The sequence below is a fragment of the Echinops telfairi genome, unplaced genomic scaffold, assembly GCF_000313985.2.
Source record: "Echinops telfairi isolate 266 unplaced genomic scaffold, ASM31398v2 ScPeMD7_7427;HRSCAF=8465, whole genome shotgun sequence".
Taxonomy (NCBI): Eukaryota; Metazoa; Chordata; class Mammalia; order Afrosoricida; family Tenrecidae; genus Echinops; species Echinops telfairi.
The window spans coordinates 4,060,581-4,066,476 of record NW_022111327.1 but is presented as its reverse complement, the minus strand read 5'-3'; the positions used below and the strand labels follow the sequence as shown (position 1 = coordinate 4,066,476).

Below are 5,896 nucleotides of genomic sequence, written 5' to 3'. Positions count from 1 at the left end.
GAGCCCTCAATAAAATAATTAAAAAAAAAGAATAATGAGGGTAACAAATGTACAAATGTGCTTTATACAATTGATGTATGTATGGATTGTGATGATTTGTATGAGCCCCCAATAAAATGACTTAAAAAAAAACATTCATTGTTGTCCTTTTGTGCATGTGTGTGTGTGTGTGTGTGTGTGTGTGTGTGTGTTAATCACTGTAAGGTAGTGGTTCACAGCCATGGCGCCAAAGAAAATGAGTGTGACTAGCAGTCATGCCAAGAGGAAACCTGTGAGAAGCACGATAGAGTTAAAGACAGACGTCATTGCGAAATTTGAAGCTGGTCCCCACTTGTCTGGTTTGGCAGCTGCATACAACACGGCTAAGTCGCTATTATCAACATTTGGGGGATGGGGGGAGGGGACGTGATTAAAGTAGCGAAAAGTGTGACATCGCTACCCTCGAAACAAAGAATCCAGACCATCGAAGAGGTTGAAAAGTGACTGTGAATTTGGATAAATCAGAAATACATATCTTAATGGCGATAGCATATCCAAGACAGTGATATGTGAGCAGGCTAAAAGCCTCCATAGGGAATTTGTAAGTGTAATGTAGGGGCCTCAGAACCAGATTTGGTTTGCCAGTATTTCTTATGGGAAAAATATGTCCAGGACTCAATCTTTTCTGTGTTTGAACATGAATTTAGACAACAGACGTATTCACTATAAGTGCTCCTCATGTAGTCAATAGCCCCTGGGAGCCGCCCTCTAGCTACACAGGGGGAGGCAAATCCAGCCTACACCAGCCAAGGGCTGAGGGCTAGGAGACAGAGGTCAGGCATGCCTCTACCCACCATCCCACAGCGCTGTCTACTTTTCTGCTGGGTTTGACAATTTGTTACAATGGCCACACAGAACTCACAGGCAATACTCTTTATTATGGGGGTTTATTAGGGAGGCTAACAGGCTACTGAAAGTCAGGATCAGAAAACATTAAGGATACAGTTCTTTTGTCCACTGTACCTCTTCTCAGTCATGCCCTCAGGCATGTCTGTCTCTAGTCCTTGGCCTCTTCGCCACATGATCCCTTAGCTTCTGTTCTGCTCAGGCATATGTCACAAAGTTTCTTTAGTGCGGATAAATGTCCAAAGGGCACCCCACTCCAAAAGCCAACCTCCTGCCTCAAGACTCGGCTTTACTTGTTCTGTGGGCCAGGAAGCTCACTGCTCTGTTGCCTAGTCTTAGTGCTGTGGCCTCTGGTGCCTCTGCTGCCGCACATCTAGCAGGGATCTCATACATGCTCAATTAGTGGCTCTTCTTTCTGGATTGTTATGGGATTCTCTCCCTTCCTGCATCTGAGAAGGCTCACTTTATACCCAGTGGAATGACAGACCTGACCAATCCCCCACCCCCCTTGCCCCATTAAAATTTCACACACCTTATTTGCATGCTCCCATCTAGTAACTTGGTGGGAGTTACAAAGACTAGGGCCAGAAGAGCCATACCAAATCATTTCCCGCCACTGTACCAACTGACCCCTGCTCTGCCTGTTTCCTTCCAAAGCTCTGGGTCCAGAGACTAGTGGGTTTCAAAGCTGGCTGCACCGATGGTATCACGTGGGGACATTAAATGCTAATGTCCATGCTGCACCTAGACCAATTCAATCAGAATCTCTGGACATAAGACCCAGGCACCTGCACTTTTTAACAGTTCTCAAGGAAAATCGATTGTCTAGCCAATGTTGAGAATCATTCTTGGAACACAGAAGTCTCAGCGAGAAAGCCATTCTCTGCTTTCAACTCCTTGGATTGCTCAGGAGGCCGTATCTCCCTTACATGCTGTCTCTTTCCTCCCCTTTCCCTCCCTGTCCATTTGGCCTTTTTCCTCAATATCACCGGAGGAGGGTAACAATAAGTGGCATCAGAACCAGACCCAAGTCACATCCTAGTGAGTTTCTAAGACAATGGGGGATCCTGTGGATCACAGACGGAAATATTAAGATATGAGAGCTGAGTTTCATAAGCACACACATAAAGTAAATAAAGTAAATGGTTTACTCTTATAGGAACCACAAACCCTCTGCCTTATAATCTGCGAACAATACCTCCCCATGGGAAATTCTTTAAGACAGAAAAATTGTGGCCCCTTCAACAGGTATCACCAGTTGGCAAGCAGGTGTGATTCCCTCCCACACCAGAGTGCAGGGCAACATGGCCTGCCAGCCTGCGGGAGTTGATACATGGGGGAAAGTCTCTGGGGTCTAGAAGAGCTGTACTCTGGGTGGTAAAATGAGGACCAGACTCTGCCTGATTCTCCTTTTCTCCATGCCCCCTTGTTTTGGCCACATTCTTGGACACGCCCCCTTTCCTGATGGACAGTGTCTTCGTTAGCTGGTGCTGCTCTAACAGAAACACCACCACCAACGGGTGACTTTAGCAAATACAAGTTGGTTTTTTCACAGCGCAGGAGTTCAAAGTCAGGGGGCTGGCTGTGGAGGAAGGTCCTTATCTCTTGAGCTTCTGCTCCTGGCTGCTCTTCCTAAGGCTTGGTATCTCTCTTGGCTCAGCCTCTTCATGCACTTGTTTAATGCCCTTTATATCTCAAAAGAGATGGATTCAAGATACTCCCTACATGAATCTAGTCTCATTAACCTTACAGACAATGCCTTCCCAAATGGGATGATAACCATATGCATGGAGATTAGGATTGAGAATACATACTTTTCTTGGTGGGGGGGATCACAATTCAATCCATAATAGTCCATCCTTGCCCCACACCCTAAATTCCTGTCCTTGTCATATGCAAAGCACACTCACCCTACCACATCATCCCACAAGCCTGAAATCAACTCCAAGTCCCAAATATCATCTTCTGAATCATCTAAATCAAGTATGGGTGAGACTTTAGGTGTATTTCATCTTGGGGTAAAATTAATCTTCATCTGTACACGTGTGAAATCTAGGCGACAAGTTATCTGCTTTCAATGTGCACTGGTAGAACAGGGACAAGGTAAGTATTTCCATCACAAATGAGAGGAAATGGCGGGTAAGAAGAGACAGGGCACTAAGCAAGTCCCAAACCCAGCTGATCCATTGACATTAGCTTTCAAGGTTTGAAAAGAACCGTGTTCTCTGAAACCATCTAGGCCAGCGGTTCTCAACCTTCCTAATGCCACGACCCTTTCATACAGTTCCTCAGGTTGTGGTGACTCCCTCAACCATAAAATTATTTTCGGGGCTACTTTATCACTGTCATTTTGCTACTGTTATGAATCAGGCAACCCCTGTAAAGGGTCGTTCAACCCCCAAAGGGGTCGCGACTCACAGGTTGAGAACCGCTGATCTAGGCCATCAGGATTGCCATGCTTTCTAAAATCTGCGTGGAGGCCTCTCCCCTCCAGAATTCCGTTCAGCCTTCTAGGCTCACTGGTATGGCACCTATACTCCCTGTGCTTTGGACGACCCCATTCTCCTATTCCATCTGAATGGCGGCCCTACCCCCTTAGCCCTGGCAGAAACTTTCTTCTGTCCCCTTGGCCATGGCAGCCCTGCCCCTTCAGCTTTGGGCAGCAGCCCCAATCACCTGGCATACTTTAACAGCAAGGACACACTCTAGAGCTGAGTTGGTGAAGATCCACTTACTGGAAACCGAGGAGGATGTGACCCCACCTTTTGAGATCTGGGAAACCATGGCCCCATCCTTTGAAACCTGCTTTCTGTGTTCTTTCCAATAGGTCCCCGCATCTCTGAGCGGATTCAGTGATGGTCCCTTTTCTTTGATTCGAAGGCAATCGATAAGAGTATAGCTCTTCCCGCCCGTGTCCTGTCTGTAGACGTCTGAGAGGCGGGGAGTGTTCTCTTTCTCTGGCCCCTTCAGTCTTAGCTGATCGGGTTTCTGCTGAGGCAATTGGTTAGCTCCATCAGTCACAGGCTTAATCTCTTCAACAAAAGAGTGTGTAGCCATGTCCTTGGTGAAAATGCTAGTACATATGTCCTTAATGTGGAGGACACAATCTTCCACAGCTGGAAGTGCTGTTTTCATTTTGCGCAGTTCATTTTCAGTTCGTTCCTCTCCTGCTTTGGAGTAAGTGCCAGGGAGAACCCACGTGGCTCCTTTAAGATCTTGATTAGAAATCTCATCAGCCAGTTATTCGAGTTCTTCCACAGAACGTTGGGATGTAAGTCAGACAAGTTCTTTGCATTGACCTTCCTCTACTGTCCAAGTACATGTTCATTATTTTCTTTTAAAACACATTTAATGCTCACATTTCCAGCAATGTTCTGTTACTTGAGCAATACTTGTTGTCCACAGCGATAGAGACATTTTCTCTCTCTCTCCTCACTTCCTTCTGAGCCCTCATAGAATTGAATTTTGTGTCCATAATCCTCTTTAAGGCAATCTAGGATTTTACTACTGTTGCTATTAGGTGCTGTTGCGTCTATTCCAACTCATAGCGACCCTATCTATGTACAAGAGAACGATAAACTGCCCAGGCCTATGCCATCCTCACAGTTGTTCTTATGTGTTATTTTTTTAACCGATAGAGGTTTAGTGTAACATATCTTTGTCAATATCAAGTGTTTTATACATAATTAAATTTTTTTGATACTTAATTTTTTAAAATTACTTTATTGGGAGCTCTTAGAGATATCATAACATTCCATAGTTCAATCATAACAAGCAGTACTGTACAATTGCTACCACAATCAGTTTCAAAGCATTTTCTTTCTTATTGAGCTCTTTGATCTCAGCTCCCTTCCCCCACCCCCTCCCAGTTGTTCTTATGTTTGAGTCTATCACTGCAGCCACCTTATTGACGGCCTACCTCTTCTTTGCTGCCTCTCCACTTTACCAGGCATGATGCCTTCCCCAGAGTCTGGTCTTTCATGACAATATGTTCAGAGTCTGTAAGATGAAGTCTTGCCATCCTTGTCTCTAAAGAGCACTCTGGCAAAAATAAAAGCACTCTGGCTATAGTTCTTCCAATACAGATCTGTTTGTCTTTTTAGCAGTCCACGGTACTTTCCATCTTCTTCACCCGCACCATAATTCAAATGCATCAATACTTCTTTGGTCTTCCTTATTCAATGTCCAGCTTTCACATGCATAGGAGGTGACTGAAAATACTATGAGTTGAGTCAGGTGTACCTAACTCCTCAAAGGAACCTTCTTGCTTTTCAACACTTTGGCTTGTGCAGCAGATTTTCCCAATGTAGTGCGTCGTTCGATCTCTTGATGACTACTTCCAGAAGCATTGATTGTGGATTTTACTATTAGACATCTTAATACTCTTCTAACCTCCACCCACCACTCAATTCCTAAGCCACTTCTGCATGATAGGTATTTATTGGAGCAGTACTCCCACTTCCCGGTACCAAATTCTATCTTGGTTATCTACCGCTGCTATAATAAAAACACCACAGACGGGCGGCTCTCACACAGGGAAATTGCATTTCTCCTAGTTCAGGAGGCTCGGAGCCAGAATTCAGGCTGCCAGCTCTAGGGAAGGCTTTCTCTTTCTGTCGGCAGCTCTTTAGGGAAATCCTTGTCTCTTCTTCGCTTCTGCTCCTGGGAGCTCTTCATGGGGCTTAGCCAATCACTTCTCCCAGCTCTGCTTCCTCAGTCGAGTTTCCTTTTTCTTTTTTTAGTTGTTGTTGTTGCTTTTAATCGTTTTATTAGGGGCTCATACAACTTATGACAATCCATACATACATCAATTGTGTAAAGCACATTTGTACGTTCATTGCCCAGTTGAGTTTCTTTTTTATCTCAAAAGACTGACTCAAGATGCACCCCACACGAATCCTGCCTCATCACCCTAACAGAAAACTTGCCTCCAAATGGGATTATAATCACAGACATAGAGGTTAGGCTTTACAACATATATGGGGGTTTTTTTGGCGGGGGGGGGGGGGGG

The 5,896-nt window shown here is 45.0% G+C and overlaps 1 protein-coding gene across 1 annotated transcript in view; it reads right to left on the bottom strand.

Annotated features, from left to right (window-relative positions):
* The window catches only part of FRMPD3 (FERM and PDZ domain containing 3), a 59,977-nt gene that overhangs the window by 35,500 nt on the left and 18,581 nt on the right, over window positions 1-5,896 (bottom strand). The window lies entirely within an intron of this gene.